This window comes from Vidua macroura, chromosome 1, assembly GCF_024509145.1.
Source record: "Vidua macroura isolate BioBank_ID:100142 chromosome 1, ASM2450914v1, whole genome shotgun sequence".
Lineage (NCBI taxonomy): Eukaryota > Metazoa > Chordata > Aves > Passeriformes > Viduidae > Vidua > Vidua macroura.
The window spans coordinates 148,683,060-148,700,341 of record NC_071571.1 but is presented as its reverse complement, the minus strand read 5'-3'; the positions used below and the strand labels follow the sequence as shown (position 1 = coordinate 148,700,341).

General features: G+C 42.4%; 1 protein-coding gene across 3 annotated transcripts in view; it reads left to right on the top strand.

Annotated features, from left to right (window-relative positions):
* The window catches only part of FAM135B (family with sequence similarity 135 member B), a 242,406-nt gene that overhangs the window by 60,452 nt on the left and 164,672 nt on the right, over positions 1-17,282 (top strand). Inside the window, exon 1 of one of the 3 annotated variants that reach the window (XM_053993233.1) lies at positions 1,648-1,829. The exons of the other annotated variants lie outside the window; for them this stretch is intronic. The gene's annotated coding sequence lies outside the window, so the exon portion shown is untranslated. Of the gene's footprint in view, positions 1-1,647; positions 1,830-17,282 lie in introns of those variants that run through there. 3 annotated transcript variants of the gene reach the window in all.

Genomic DNA, 17,282 nt, shown 5'->3' with positions numbered 1-17,282 from the left:
GATATATAGAAAATGATTTTGTATGAACCAGATTATGACTCTGCAAATGAACACGGTGTGGAGACACTGTCTTCTAGAATATCTTGAGAAACGCTGCCAACAGCACACCATTGAATCATAGAATTGCTTGAGCTTGAAGGGACCTTAAAGAACATTTAATTCCAGCTCCCTGCTAGGGACAGGAACACCTTCCACTGTCCCAGGTTGCTCCAAGCTCCATTCAGCCTGGCCTTGAACTCTTCTGGGGCTCGTGCATCCACAGCTTCTCTGGGCAACCTGTTCCAGGGCCTCACCACCTTCACAGCAAAGAACTTTTCCCTAATATCTAACCCAAACCTACTCTCTTCAGTTTGATGCCTTTCCTCCTTGTCTGTCACTACCTGCTCTTGTAAAAAATCTCTGTCCATCTTTTTTGGTAGGCTCCCGTCTTCTATAACCGTTCATCCAGGTGTGATACTTTAATAGGAAATACCATCCAGTTCATTTTCTTGGTGCCTCGAGCTCATAGATTCATATCACCTGCAGCATTCAGGTTGCAAGCAGAGATCTGGCAGCAGGAAGCAAATCCCTTTAGAAGGTTTTCACCAGTGATTTTTCTTTTTTTTTTCAGTATTTTCTAGACAGGGTTTCACAATGTCCTGCAAACAGTACCAGCTCCTGAAAGAACTGTCATGGCTTATGAGCATTACGTAGCTTTGCACTGACATTTTAGGATGGAAGTGACATTTGATTGTTGTGACCTTGTTGTGTCTTGTGATGTTCCAGTGCAAAATGAGAGCCTCACAATATGCCTCTTTGATAGATAAATGGCAGCTGAATGCCTTGATTTCACATGTCTCTCTCAGGTAATACTCTGTATTTTGATCCTGTGGCAGTCCATTCACCTGAGGTCTTTTTCCTTTCTTATTTTCAGATCATTAGACAAAGGCAAAGTTCAGCTTGTTTGCTTCATGCATGAAAGAATTAGTGTCCTGTGCTGTGTAAGTGGGTTCCTTTCTGGAAGGTTTTTTTCTCTTTTTTTAGTGGTTAGAGGCAGTTCTCTCTCACACAAGGAACTCACTTCTCTATTTCTATAGGGCTATTTCCCTATGCAAAGAAACTTTTTCATGATAAGACAGTAATTTTTAAGTCACAATTTAAAGGCAAAGGGTTGGCCTTTAGTTTAAAAACTGAAAAGTTTAAAATTGCATTACGGCAGCAACTTTGAAAGTCGTCCCCTTCCCCAGCTTTGCTGTTTTATTCAGTTCTTTATAAAAATGCAAGAACCTCCCTAAAAAAAGAAACTTCTCCCTCCTGGAAGCTGGTGTTTGACCTTTGCAGGGAAGCAAGCTCTCTGCCGACAAGTGCAGAATGCAAACATTTTGGATGCATCACTCCATCTGTTTTCCCAGAGCCCCAAAACCGTGCCAAGGAGTGACCTCCATCCTCCCGGCTGCCTCTTTCCCTATGGAGAGGGGCTCGGGGGTGATGTCCCTGTGCTTGTACATTGAGGGCTGCTTGGCAGCCATGGGTTCGAGCAGATCTGGGTGCTGGGGCAGCTGTTGCTCTGAGCAGTGCCGCCGCCGAGTTGGGTAACCATGGCAACAGCATCACCGCCAGCATCCTCCTCCTCCTCACTCGGCTCTCCTCCTCCTCGGCATCATCAGGAGCAGCAGCAGCAGCAGCAGCCCTGGCAGGAGCCAGAGCCCGGCAGCTGAGGCTGCAGCCAGCTGCTGCCAACCCCTACCCGCACCGGCACCCGGTCACAGCCCCGGCCCCGCTGCTCCCGGGGGGAATAGGGCACAGGGAGCTGAGGGAGCTGCACTGCAGAGGGATCCCAGACAACCCAGGTAAGAGCTGTGGGGCTGCTCACAAACTCCCCGGGATCGATGTGCTGTGTGCCTGGCGTGTGTTTGCGTGCGAGTGTTGGCTGCGAGTTTTCCGGCTTGCTCCTTCCAACGGCAGTGTGATGACAATTCCAGGCAAGCGTGTTTTCCAGCTCATGTTCCCCATCTCTGCCATACTGTCCCTCTCTCTCTCCTGCACCCAGATACATAAGGAATAATAAATAATGTTCTAAAAGGTTGTTGGAAAAGGGGATGGTGGGGGGGCCCAATGTGAGCAGAGTGGGAACGGCTGCGCTTCTAAAATAAAAGTGAGCAGCAGCAGCGGAGCAAAGGTTGATGTGGTAATTAATAACCCTTAAAGAAAAAAAATTATGCGACAACGGACTTCTGTCTCTACCCACTCTACAAATAAATCTCTCTCATCATATTCAGCAGAGAGCTGTAAAGCAGAGAGGTATATGAATAGACAAAACTAGAAACCTCACTGTAGTCCACAACTGTCAGATTCACCGTAAGTGCTTTAAAACCAGACTAAATTATTGCAGTATCAATGAAGTCATACCTGAGAATATATGCATGTATAGAATTTCAAAAATACTGCTCTTAAACCTTTACACCTCCTAAGAAATAAATAAAAATAAAATTATCTTAAAGATGTGTGTCTGATGGCCACACAGTAAAAGATGCTCACTTCATCTGTTGTGAGAAAGCATGCAGTGGGTACATTTCAAAAGGTAGGAAGAATAGTTCTGATCCAAAAGCACATGAGGACAGTCCTTGTCATTTTATAAACAGAAGAAATACAAAGCTGTGGAGTGTCCTTGTGGAGGCAAATAGATGTGGATGAGTGCGTATGTCTGAGGAGCACGAAGGGAGGGACAATAAGAAGTAAGTTTAAGCCAAGTGTTTAAGCTGTGAGTGTTTGCTGTGTAATGACTGCAGAGAGCTCTTTCCACTTCCACAGAACTATTTTTATTTCTTTGTTTGTTTGTTATTGTCAGCAGTAAGTAGAAAGAGATCTGACGCTGCTGCTGTCTCTATCTCCTTCTCTAAAACCCTGTTCATTCTCTCTGGTGTCCCTTGTCCTCCCCAAGTCATCCTTGTCTGTGTAGCTGGAAATTCTTCCTAATTCAAACAAGGGGATGGTCTGTGTATGACCCAACACAATTACTCGTATACTTGTGTGTATATATATTTATATATACATATGTATATCCCTGTACATTGATTAAGAAGCACCTGTCTCTCATGTTCAACCTGATTTGAAAATCAGAGTGGTTTTTGGTCCCAGTCCTGCATTTTTTGCTACATCTGTAGATCCTCCTAAAATCAGCAGAAGCTGGAATATAATTTAAGTTTATAGGTATAGAACAGAGGGCAGAATTGCACCCACCTTTTCTCTATGTTTACAAACATTCTCCTCCTGCAAGCTACAGAACAAGGAATTTGGGTATGCAGGACCTCATGTCCAGTTGTTATGCAGAAGTGCTGTAAAAATTACCTGGGAATTATTTTCCATCCCAAGGGAAATTGATAAGGTAAAGGATAGAAAAAGAAAATATAGACAGCTATTTGGAATCAGTGCTTCGATTTGAAAAATAATTTCTTGAGGAAGTTGACCTCATCACAACAGGTCTTCTCTTCAAGGGGCTCTGATCTATGGTAATGACAGTGCTCACAGACACCAAGTTTAAATGAAGAGAATGATTTTGGATACTTACATTAATTAAAATAAAGCACTGTAGGGCTACAGTCCTTAAGAGTCTGGCCACATTACATGGTGTATTTCTGCACGAGATTTGGTGTTTGCTTCAAATTCAGAGAATATTTAAATCTTGAGACTTTGTAGTAACAGAGAAGGAATAAAAGTGTCTGTCAAAATACCTGTAAAAGGAGTGTAAACATGATCATGTGTCTGACACTTAGACACCAGTAACAGAGCCACAATCCTGTCTACATGTGTTGCAGAGATGTACAGTGCATAATCCAGGGGCAGTTCAGTGAGGCACAGAGCTGTGGCCCTCCCATCAGCACAAGCAGATGATTGAAGGTCAAAGGGCTCTGGGTATTGCACATTAACACTCTGCAAGTATTCCTGCACAGTCCTGCTTTGCTGCTAGAGGTGGGCAGGTGATTATGGAGAAGCCAGAATTCATACATGGACTTTTGATTGCTACAGGGCTGAAAACTTCTGTTAGAAATGACACTAGGTAAGGCAGGGAAGCTTGATGTTTCCATGAGCACTGCTTGGTCATAGAAATCCTCTGTGGAGGGCTGTTCATGGAAAGTCAGGACACTGAGGCTGATATCAGTGGAAACAGCAAGGATGTTGCCCACCTCAGATATCTGGTATTTAATTCTCAGTGTCCCCCAGTCCTGCAGCTCTTTCCATTCCTTAACCTCAAAAGCTGAGGAGAGATTTTTTTCATTTTGCCTTATGGTTTTTTGTATTATATTTTCTGAGTTTAGTAATGGATGGGAACACGGTCTTTCTTTTGTTTTGTGCACGGCTGTTAAAAGCTGCTCCCTCAATGCTCACTTATTGTTCACTAGCACCGTTCTCAGGGGAAAAAAATTATATTTCATGATATAACTAAGCATCTTTTAAAATCTTGCTTGCTAATTTTCATTAGTCACCCACTGTGGCTCTCAGAGCTCAGAACAAAAGAAGACTTATACAGTAGTTTGCTGCTCTAAAGTCAGCATCTGCCAACAGGTTGAGGCAGGAATTGTGGAAATGCTGTAGCCAGAGTTTGGGTTTTTTTGTTGTTATTGGGGTTTTTTTTGTTGTTGTTTTTTGTTTTGTTTGTTTGTGGTTTTTTTTTAATAAGGAAGATACTTTTTTCCAGATCCTGCCCTGTAGTAAGCTGAAGCAAAAGATGATTTGAAGAGGAATTTTGTACCTTGCCTTTAGTTTAGCAATACTATTCATTTTATTATGAGCCTATGTGTACGCTGCTGTTTATTATTCTATTCAGTTATCACTTGCTGATATTTTCCCTCTTGCAATATTATATTTTCTTCCTTTACACTCTATTGTGATTGGCTAGGTTCACTGTTTTATAAGACAGACACAACCAAGAAAAGTTTTCCCAGTGAGGAGGGGGACAATGGGATCTTTACATTAGAAACTGGACACTGCTCTGTCTGTTTGGTTCCCTTAACATAATGTACCCAATCCATACTTGATACAGAAATAACCTTTTTTTTTGCCAGTTTTCATCTTCTTGCAGAGTCAGACTGGTCTTGGCAAATTCTCTTAGGTCTAATGATACCCATGATGATGCAGTGGGAACCTTTGTGTCCACTGAGCAGACACCCCATCAGCACTCAGGAAGATTTTAATTCCTTCCTGGTCTACTGGCTCAGGTGGTGTAAGCTTTGGGTCTCTTTGCTCTGTAACCCCTGGGGTTACATCACTTTCCTTGCTCATGGTTTGAAACCTTCTTCCCCCACTGGTGAGACAATCTGAGTGTCTGTGCCTTCCCCCCAGCAGAGCTCTGACAGAAGTGTATCCAGGGGCAGAAATAGTGCAGGTGTCTCACTTTGTGTGTGTTTCTTCTGGTCTCCCCTGTACCCAGTTCCCTCCCTTGCATGCTGGGAGTGCTTGACATGCTGCAAGAACCTCAGGGCCTGTGGTGTAGCACAACCTCTGCTAACACTGCTCCAGGAGGCAATGGGCTGAAACCACCTGGGCAGTTGTGGCTGCTGGGCTGATGCTCCTTCAGAAGGTCAGCACTGTGACATGCCTCATCTCAACTTATTGGGAGAGTGAGTCAGAATCTGGCTTCCTCCAAATGTTCCAAATCCAAAAGGATATGATTTTATTCTCTCTCTAATCCTATTATTAGTGCCTGCAATATTAAGGACTATGTTATTCAGCAGTTTTATTTCTTCCCTGTTCCACTGCCGCAGATGGCGCATCCAAACAAAGTGTAAAAGGAAGAATTTCTTAATTTTGTACACTCAGATGCTGCTGACATCGATGTGCTGTCCCATATTGAAAGATAATACCTCTGTGGGGGAGAGGGGAAGCTCTTTCTGATCCTCCTACTAATCTGCCAGAAATCTCATGGCATTTTTGCTTCTCTCTCGGGTTCAGACATGCCTTGGTGTGAATTGTTTGTTTCTGTAGCCCCAACACCTCTGACCTAGGTATGTTTGATGATGTGGTGGTTTCATAAAGATCATTTTCAGTGGTCACTGAGGGACTCACAAATTTACTTCTCTTAGTGCACATGAGGCACTGCAGGTAAATGCAATATCCTGATATGCTCTTCCTACCTGTTGTGTTTTCTCATCCTTAGGATCATGAGAATAAGACAACATAAACAGTACTTTGACCTTTTCTTTGTATATATACCCACCAAATTCTTGATTTTGTATTAGTATACCTAGTGTGTATATAAAAATATAACATGTGTATCTAGTAGTTATATTATCATAATTCCTTTTTATTTGTTCTTAGCTATGTGGTGTTGTCATGGATAGCTAAGACCTTATGCACTCTATTGGAATTTAGAAGTGAAACTGCAGATATTAAACAACAGACTTGTACTGAAAATGCATAGCAATGGTTTGACAGTAAATTGGTGTTTTTCTTATTTGCATGTAAATAGCAATTCAGACTCTGGTCACTGGATTTTGAGGATTCACAGAATGCAGCACAATGACAAGTGGGACTTTCTTTTTGTAACTTGGCTTGGTAGGGACTACCTGTGCTATTAGGACTCTGATGCCACCATTTAGGAGCCAGGGGAGGATTAGGCTCTTTCTTGGTCCAGCTAGTTGGGCAAAAGAACCTCCCCATTGTATTGTTGTGCAGATCTGCATGACTGGGAAGGAAGCTGGTTCTGCATCATCTTCTAATGTGTAATTTTGGTTTCATGGTTAACATTGCATTTATTTCTGATGCTGGGCAGCATAGTCCCATTACCTTTTTATGGCTCTAAAGAACGTGAGTATTTTTTGGAGGATGTGGCTTGAGTGAAATGTTGCTTGTATCTTGGTCAATTTGTCAACCCATACTGCCAAAACCATTGTGGCAGTAGGAAAAACAATCCTGCTGTATGAAAATGATTTCTTAAAGAATAGAGCAAAAGGACCAGAATTTCCATCCACTGAATCCTGGACAAGAGAGGTGTTTCAGTATGAAAACTTCCATCTCTGTTAAATTATTTCCTCCTTTCCAGTCATAGCCTCTTGTTCTGCTCAGTGGCTTTGACTTGACCTCATTGCAGGGAGATGATGCCTATAGATGATGTAACCTCATATTCTTGCTAAATAGGTCCTTAGCTTGTAGGTGTCAGCTTTGAGATGTCTGCATGAAACCACTGATTTTATTTGCATAAAAAAGTCTCACATTTGTTTCAGAGGTGATGGGGCAGAATGGGGCAACATCCACTTTTGGGAGATCGCATCTCTTTGTGTGCCACTTTTCAGAATTTGTGTGCTCTAAAAAAAATTTGGGTTCTTACTGATATTTTAGCTTATGTAGAGGACTCTGCCAGTACCTGTAGCAAGTGCTCTCCCTCTGTGTGATTGAGCACCTGAGTGCTGCAGGTACTGGCTCACATCTGCACAGCTCTTCTGTGCTATTAGGGCCCCACTACCCCACGTCACAGGAATGAGGATCTCTGTGGGACAAGGCAGATGGATTTCATTAGAACTGAGCAGCGTCTGCTGCTGCAAGAATCTCTTCTTACAGGCGCTTACAGAGTACACTGCCCTGCATAATAAACCTGTTCTACACCCTGCAGTCACACAGCAATATTTATTTTCTTTTCCTGCCTGTCTTGGTTTAAAGTCTCAGCTGAAAACTCCTCTTTTCTGTCCGTACCTCATTGCTTTCTCTCTGTTTCCCTCTCCCTTTGCAGCTGTGTTTAGGCTGAGCTGTGCGAGGGTGCAGTTTGCCACAGTAGATGTTAGAGGAAATAAAGTCTCATTGTGTGATGTTCTAGAGTGCTTTGCTCCACAGCCACCCAGCCCTTGCACCACTGGAAGCTGTGAGGTGTTTGCCACTGACCTCAGGAACAGCAGGAGTCATCCCCATGCACAAAAGTCTTTTCAGAAAGAAAGATAATGCACAAAGCTGTGAAGAGCTTGTTGTTTGAGAAATGCATGGAAGCTTGAACCCTCTTGGTTGAAAAGCTTTTGCTGGCTGCCATGGATGGATTAAAGTCAAGTTGCTGTTTTAGCCTGGGATGTCACAACCACCTGAACATTCCTTGTCCTTGCTTGGCCAGGCAGCAAAGTCAGGGGCATTGTGAGGCAGAAGAGGGACAAGACAGATCGATATTATTTCAGCAAGGCTACTCTTTTTTGAAAGAAGTCCATATGGATGAATGGATGAAATGGAGATGAATGATAATTCCAGAAGGTTACGTGAAAAGCCCTTAGATGTGTTCTTTCTTTTATGATGGGGAAGGGTGGAATAGATTTTAGATTGCATCAATTCATTTGGATTGATTCAATTCTTTTGGATTACATCAATTCTTTTGTCTGAAGAGGGAAGAAAGATTGTTGGAAAAAAAGGGAAAAAAAACAGTGAAAAAACTAGTGAAGAATGATCATCAGACTTTTGCTAATTTTTAGTAGCATTGTAAATTAAATCTTGTTTTCTTTAGGTGCCTTGTGTTGGTAGTGGGTGACATTAGTGCTTTATTAAACTTGCTGTGCTGAGGAGCTCATTGGTTTAGTGCAGCTAATAATAATACCCTGATGGAGAAACAGAAGGTGGGCTAGCTCAGCATCAGACATCGGAGTGCAGAAATAGTCTCTGCTAGTTGAACTAAAAATACACACCAGCATAAGCCCCTTGCCTAGAGCAGCACATGCTGAAGGCACTTTGGACACTGGCAGAGTGGGGAACGGCTTCCCTTTGTTTTTGGCAGCTGCAGGATCTGCAGTGCCCTGTGGTGATTCGTTTGTGTGACTGTCTAACGCTACCTTAGGTGTGCAAGGGCCCTCAGAGCAAGTTAATTAATATCCTTGGAAAGTTAATCATTAACCAGAGTCATAAACAGACCATATAGGGTGAAATGGGCTGCATCAGATGATTTGTTAAGCCAGTTTGTCCCAGGGTGGGACTTTGTGATCATGGAATCACCCAACGACATGGGGGTGACCAGCAGCAGCGACTGAGATGTAACCATGGCTACTCTGTTCCACTGCTCCCTGCTTGGGGACAAACAGCAGATGTCAAGATTGCTGCTGAATTATAAGCCCTGGAGTTATTGCAGCACAATGTGGTCAAGGAGATTGATCTATTTTTTCCCTAACACCTCCCGGGGTTTACCCAGCCTCTCCACTTGGGCTCTACATGGGTGAAATTCAGTTTAGCGTGTACACGTTTTTCTGCTATGAGCTTCAACATCTCCATGACAATAAGCTAAAAGTGGCATAGATGTGGTGGGGATAGGTACCCTGAAATAGGTTAGTTAGATGAAATTAGGACACATCTAATGCCAGAATCAGCAGTGCAACATGGATATCTGCTGCATTGTCAGATGGTAGATCAAAGGTGAGGAACGCCTTGTAGATGAATCACAGAACCATTGAACAATTTAAGTTAGAAAAGATCTTTAAGCTCATCACATCCAACCTCTAACCCAGCTGAGATGAGGAAAAGTGCTCCTTGAAAAGAGGGAGTTAATTGACTGTGTTGGGCACAAGTGATGAGACATTGTCTCCAGATAAAAGATACAAACACAAAGTGCTGAGACAGTGAAGACAAGAAGCAAGGCTTGAATGCTCTAATTTGAAATTCCTGCATTATGTGTAATAAAACCCAGCTGTGGTGGGACTCCTTCACTTGTTTGAATACTGAGACCTGTGGCTGGGATAGAAATGGACAAGGATATGGCTGTAGCTACTTTGGTCACCACACTGCAGGTAGGAGAAATACAGGATCTGCATCATCACTCCTTCCTTGCTTCCCTCCCAAAGCCACGTGCCTGTTGTCTGTACAAGCACAGGTGAGGTGGTTTTCTGGTTTTTTTTTTTTTTTTTTTTTTTTGGGGGGGTTTTTTTTTTTTTTTTTTTTTTTTTTTTTTTTTTTTTTTTTTTTTTTACAACCAGGTGATCTAAGGACATCAATCTCCTTTGTGTCTCCTCTGGGACTCTTTGGAGTTTGAGGGTTCAGCTGGAGACAGAACAGGCAAAGCACAGAGTTTTTTTCTCTTGGGATAGATGTTTCTTGTGTGGACTTCTCTGAGTTGAGGTTACCTTAATAAAGGGAGCACCAGGAATGGCAAGCTTCTTTGCCTGTCTTTCTTAGCCACTCTTAGCTTCTTTCTGGGACTGCTATTGTACTTACTCTCTGATGAAGTGAACAGTAAAATGCTATTTTTGTTCACAGGATAGTTTCATAGGATAATTCCAGTAGGAAGGAACATCTATTCCAATCACCTGCTAAAATCAGGGTCACCTGTGAGGTCAAACCAGCCTTCTTAGGGTTTTATCTAGTCATTTCTTTACTGAAATCTGCAGTCCCTTCATCTTAGATTGCTGTATTTTCTGGAAAAAGAAGTTAGATTGTCCACGTTCTTCTCTTCATTCACTGCCTTCCTTCTCAACACCTTTGTTCCCTACCTTCCAAACTATGCAATCTGTGTTTCTCAAAAATCTCATCATTTTTTTCCCTAGAAAGGCAGCTTTTCCCCCATCCCTCTCTCTTCTTGTGTAGAATTCTAACCATCCAGACCCCCTGGAGCCAGCAGTGCCCTTGTGGCTAAGAAGACCAAGGTATCCTGGGGTGCATTAGGAGGGTCATTGTTTAGCAGCAGATTGAGGGAGGTGATCCTGTCCCTCTCCTCAGCCCAAGAGAGGGGCATTTGGAGTGCAGTGTCCAATTCTGGGTTCCTCAGGACAAGAGAGACATGGATCTTCTGGAGCAGGACCAGTAATAATGAAGGGACTGGAGCATCTCTTATAAGATAAAGCTTGAAGGAGTTGGGGCTGTTCAACCTTGAGAAGAGATGACTGAGAGGGGACCTCATCCCTGTCTGTCAGTGTCTGCAGGGAGGGCTCAGAGCAGGGCTCTGCTCAGTGTGCCCAGCAATGGGACAAGAGGAACGGGCAGGAACTGATGCCCAGGAAGTTCCACCTGGACATGAGGAATAATTTCTTTCCTGTGCAGTGACCAAGCACTAAACAGAATGCCCAGAGAGGGTGTGCGGTCTCCCTCAGTGGAGAGGGAGCACTGTCTGGACACGATCCTGAGCCTGTGCTCTGGGATGACCCTGCTGGAGCACGGAGGTGGCACCAGTTGACCCCACTGTGGTCGCTTCCAACCTGACCCATTCTGTGATTTTGTGATTAATTCTGTACTGAGGTGGGGACCAATTTTCAGGCAAGAACATGTTCTTATCTCTGCTGCCAGCTGCCTTCTGGAAGGACCCCATCCTCTTCTAGCCAGGGAAAGAAGTGAGAGGAAATGGCATTATTTAAAACCGTTCCTCTCTAAATGGTCACAACTAATTATGAAGGCTACAGCTACTGTGAGATGAGCTATTAAATGCCTTGAACAGGTTTCTGAAGTCTGTACTAGAATGGGATGAGTCACAGTTGCACCAGCTGACTGCAAATGAGCGGGTGGGAGGGGAAGAGGCCCTGTACTTTGTTGGCAAAGTAGGAACAAAGAGCTCTCCACAGGCCTGGGATATGATCCGGGGTGAGTTAGGAATGACAGCTCACAGCAGTAAGATGGAGGCACCAGAGTGCTCGTCAAAGAGGTAAAGCCTGAGCTTTTAAGTTAAATCACACCTTGAAACCATTCTGTCTGAATGAAGGAAGTGGGAGATCTGCAGAGGATTGGTCAGGCTGTGAGATGCCGTGTAGGATTTAGTCTCAGCTTCTTGGTCTGACTGCTTGTATGTAGCTCCTTGAACACCAGCATTAGGAAAAAGAATGTGCTGTGATTTGAGTCAAATCAGAAAACACATTCAAGCTTCAGTGTTTAAGATCCATATGATGGAACATGGGTAGATAGCGACAGGGCTACCTGTTACTAGGAGTAAGAGTTCTAAACTAAGAGAGGAGAGATTGCATTTTGGGAAGAAATTCTTCACTGTGAGGGTGATGAGCCACTGGAACAGGTTTCCCAGAGAATCTGTGGGTCCTCCATCCCTGAAAGGGTTCAGGGCCAGGTTGGATGGGATTCTGAGTAACCTTGCTTAGTCGAAGATGTCCCTGTGCATGGCAGGGGGGTCTTTACAGACTGGATGGTCTTTACAGTCCCTTTCAACTCAAGCCAATCTATGATTTCAATGACTCTACAAAACTGTCTGCATCTGTGGCCTCTTACAGAGGCTCAAGATGCAAAATTCAATTCTGAACCTGGGTTTATGCCAAAGATTTGGTGAAATTATGGCAGATGTTTCTCATTTGCCACCATGATCTTGCAGAGGCCAGAGTTTGTTGTGTCTGATTTGCAGCAGAACTGTGCAGACTTGTTTGAGTGAGGATAATATCCTGACTGATAAAACCCTGTGTCCTTTCCCAGACTAAACTCCCTCAGCTGCTCCTCACCAGACTTGTGCTCCAGACCCTTCCCCAGCTCTGTTCCCTTCTCTGGACATGCTCCAGCACCTCAATGTCTTTCTTGTCCTGAGGGGTCTGACACTGAATGCAGGATTCAAGGTGTGGCCTCACCAGTGCCCAGTACAGGGGGACAATCACTGCTTTGGTCCTGTTGGCCACATTATTGCTGACACAAGAAAGTCAGTGCTGCTTATTTTGGAAAACTCACCCAGCCTAGACCAGGCATGGTGTTTTCTGCTCTCTCTGATGAGATAATGGAGGAGATAACTATTTTTGGCACACCTTACTTGAGCTTTTGAGACGTCATCTGGCCTTTCGAGGCATGCAGATTGACTTGCTGCTTTCAGCATGGCATAGCCTGGACAAAATGGGATACAGACTTGCAGGTGGATAGACAGGGGTGGATGGACAGTCTTGAGCCAGGTTTAGCATGGGGCTAACAATCAATATTGGGAAAACAGGAAACAGTGGGCAACTCATGCCAGGAGGGTGAAGACAGTATGAGAATGTGGTCTCCTTGCAGTAAGAAAAAACAATCCACAGTGACTGATCTAGTTAAAAAAAAATTCTAGAGAGGTTAAAACAATTCAGACAGACACATCATCAATAACTTATTATTTGCAGCTAAAATTAGGCCTGGAATTGGCATTTTGTATCTTAATTAAAACAAAGCTATCTTTTTAATATATTTTGTTTTATCAATGAGCTATGACAACTTTGAGCAGACATTTCCTGCTGAATGTTAATCCCTCAGTCTCTTTTGATTAGTAGATAGGATTACATTAAAATATATCCTCCTTCCGAGGTCCATTTGTGTGCTCTTAGTATTGAATTACATGGCTGGCCCTGTGCCAGGCACAGGTTCCCCATCGGGACAATGAAATCACAGCCACAGTGATGCTCATTTGTGTTTTACAGTATGCCATTTATTTATCACAAAAGGCTCAGGAGACTTTATGCCTTGGTGAGATATTATTTAGGCTTCAGATCTCTGTAAAACCTTATTACTCTCTTCAGTTCGCTTTGTACAGAGATGGCTTTTGAAGATAGGAAGGGAAAGGCTAGGGAAGAAAAACAATGCCATATTTAAAATCTAGCTCTAGTGAATTTTCTTCAGTTGTACAGGCTGTTCTGAGGGAATTGTTGAGTTTCAGCCTGGGAGAAAAGATCACCAGACAAAACATCACCGGTCAAGCTCAGTGTTACAGGTTTGGAAGCTTCAGTTTGGAACTGTGTGGATCTCGTTAAAAAAGATGTGTCCCTCTGGCTCATACCTGAGCTTCAGGCAGCCAAACCCTGAAAGAAGCTAAAGTTCCTAAATTGTGCTGACCTGTTGCAATTGTTTGAAGGTCTCTGTGAAGCTGACCTGTTGCAATTGTTCTCTGAGGGTCGCTGTGAAGCTGGTTGGAGTCGAGTGGGACATTATCCTTACAAAATTCAGGAGCAGAGAAGAACTGCTGTGTCTTTGTTTTCTGTTTCAATGTTCTTTCTTAGTAATTGAGAGTAATTAAAGCTATGAACAATTCTCCCCAGGGGAATTGAAAAAAAAAATCACAAAAAAAAAAAAAAAATAGCAGAGAAGAGCTGTTGACAGTCTGAAAAGCTGGACAGCTTTCCATTGAACTCCCTCCCACCTTTTCCATCTGCAGCTCTTGTCATCAGCCAGCAAGCTGGCCAGGAGACGGTGATAGATAAATGGTGTGCAGTCCCCTAAAGTTCCAGATTACATCTTTCCTTCCCATCTCTTCCCTTTATTCTCTTATATCCTTTAATAGCCAGCTTTTATAAAGGGTGCTGTGTTGCTTGGCTTGTGCTGTTGTGATCTGGAAGATATTTTCCAGCATCTCACTGGTTCACTAGGGAGTTACATGAGCATTTTGTAAGAGTGTGAACTGATGCCTTAACTGAGCTAGTAAAGCATCATTCTGAGCCTGCCAAGGCTCAAATGTAAAGTGGAAACATGTATATATATATATATACATACATATATATATATAAATATAATTTAGGCAGAAAATATAAAACATTATGGGATTCCATACAGTGTTGTAAACAATATTCTGTTCCACTTTGCTTATGTGATTTGGCATTTCTCACAGAACTAATGCTCTGTGATAGCAGTAAGAAGGATGCTGTGCTTGAGTGGAAATAACGTGGGATGCGAGTGATTGATGTTGCTTGAAATGAGGACTATAAGAGACTCCGGATAGCAGACTAATTATGTAGCTTGTTTATTTTCCAAGGAAGGTCTCATTGCTACAATTGGTGTCAAATGGAGAAGAGGGATCAGTTATTCACTGTCTTGGATCTGTTTATTTCATCTGCAGGTCTTTGAATGCCTAGAGATGGGCTGGTAAGGGTTTCAGAGAAAAAGAGATGGACACAGTACATGGTTATATTTTGTAAAAGTGTCACCTTGAATCCACAAACCCACACTGATTTTTATTTTTTTTTTGTGATAGCCATAGCCAGGTAGATAGTTTATCATCTTTTATTGTGCTTCAGCCAATATTTCTCCTGCAACATCTCCAAGTTTTCAAAGTACATGAAGTGCTACACAGCATTGTGTGCTTCTCAAAACTATACAAAAAACTGGGAGATGAGGCGTAGGTGCTAGAAGTTTATTTTTTCACTGTGATCTTTCCACTCAGGAAAAAGCAGCCTTAATTAGTCTGGTTAAGAACTGATAACAATCTTAATCAAGTGAAGTTGATGATGATAATTCTGTCTTGGAACTATAACATGAATATGAACATATGTAGCTTTAAAACATTCTCCTGCCTTTGTAGTGCACCAAGACAAGAAACTTCCAGAATAAATCTGAAAAAGAAACATAGGATACCTTCAGTATTATATGACTGAGTAAAAAAAAACCCAAACCGACTGATTGTTTTCTATACTTCAAATGTTTTCATAATGCTGTGGGGAACATTCATAACCCAGTTTCTTCTGTTTTATGTGGACATTTCCAACATAAGGAATGACTTCTCCACGCTGCTGTTTTCCTGCAGAATCTGGGCCTTTCCACCCTATATCTCCAAAGGCACTGTGGAGATATAGCATAACATTTTATGTTGTTATTTTGAGACACTACCTTGTCTTGCTCTGCTCAGGGTAGTCCATTTTATCATGATAGCTGACCAAAAAATTAGGAATAGTGATTTTTTTTTCCTTTGCATTTCATAGTGTTTCTTCAGTCTTATGTGGCCAAATCTCTTTGGACAAAGGATTGATTAATTTAATTTCGTTTCATTTTCCTAGTTGTTAGTGGCTTTCTCCCAAAATAAAAGAGGCTTGTGCTAAGCAAACCAGTTCTATTTTTTGCCTACCTAAACTGCATGCAAACTGGAAGTTTCTTCTTTATGCAGCAAGCTCCCTACTGTTATACTGAGCCTTGGAGAGTCTTGGCTTTCCATCTACCCAGGATCTGTGGCTGTGCTTGCCATGCTTGTAATACCAGAAGTGACTGTTAAACCATACTGCTTCAAATGCTCTTTTCAGCTCAATGATTTATTTGTGATTGGGAAGAGGCTGCAGATCTTTTGACTACTACCACAAAATCATATGAAGTAGTAGATGTGTATATATTTTTGAAAACAAACTGAGCAGTTGCTTAAATTTTTAAAATTTTGTTAATGAGGAAACATGTTTTGGGAGCAATCAATCCAGTGATGCCAGCTCCAGGTTTGACAGACAGCATGAAGTCTTAACACGAAACAAAGCAGAATTATTTGGGAGATGATGTGGGCAGAAAAGTCTAATCCTCTGAAGCTTTCTTTGTATGGATTTAGGCATGAGTTTGCACTATTAATCTGTAGTCTCTCAACCCTGGTTGTTGTGCCTTCAAAATAAGGTTAGACTGCAAATGGATTTGAGCTGCTGTGCACCCACCTTGACCTCAGTATCAAGTTTTGCCTGGAAAAGCAGATTTTGTTTTTATAGGTGTTTCAAACAGGTTCACTATATAAATCCTTTGTACACAACCACTGAGACCAGATTTTGCACGTGATACTGAAAGAGAACATAGAAGGCAAGTCATACTGCATTTAATTTGGTATTTTTTCATTAGTGGAAGGGTATTTTTACTTAATGCTTTTCTAGAGAGACACCATATCAGTTGAGCTCTCTGGTTCAAGGTAAAGAACAGGCTAATTAATTTCTTCATGATTTCTAGTAGACAGCAGAGACAGCAGTAAATAATTCCCTCTTTTTTTTTTTTTTTTTTTTTTTTTTACAGTATCTGATCTACAGCAATGCTGTTCTTCCTCTTCTGGTGACACAAATAAAGTTAACTACTGTGGTAAACCAAGCTGATCCCTTTTCAAGTCGCTCCTTTCTGTAGGTTACTGTCCTCTGTAGATCGATTCAGAACGAGGTGACAGAACTTTGTGGCAAATTGATTGCCAAAGAAACTCTAATGATATCAGTGAATATGAGACAAAGCAAAAATTTCAGAACCTGCTTTGAAGCAAAAACTCATCCTGATTTGAAATATGAATATACTCCAATGACCATTAAATTTTAAAGAATTTCTGCTAGTTCTGGGTATTTTAAGCTATTGAAGCTGATCTCCAAGCACAGTAGCAGAGAAACCTTTTTTCCATACCTGCTTTTCCCATAAAAAATTGCTGAAGCCCATGGAGAGGAACATTTTACAAGAGCATGTAGTGATAGGCTAAGGGGCAATGGCTTCAAACTGAAATAGGGGAGCTTTGGATTAGATATTAGGAAGAAATTATTCACTGTGAGGGTGGTGAGGCCCTAGCACAGGTTGCCCAGAGAAGCTGTGGATGCCCCATCCCTGGAAATACTCAAGGCCAGGTTGAATGAGCAACCTGGTCTAGTGGAAGGTATCCCTGTCCTTGGCAGAGGATTCAGAACTGGATGTTTTTTAAGGTCCATTCCAAACCAAAC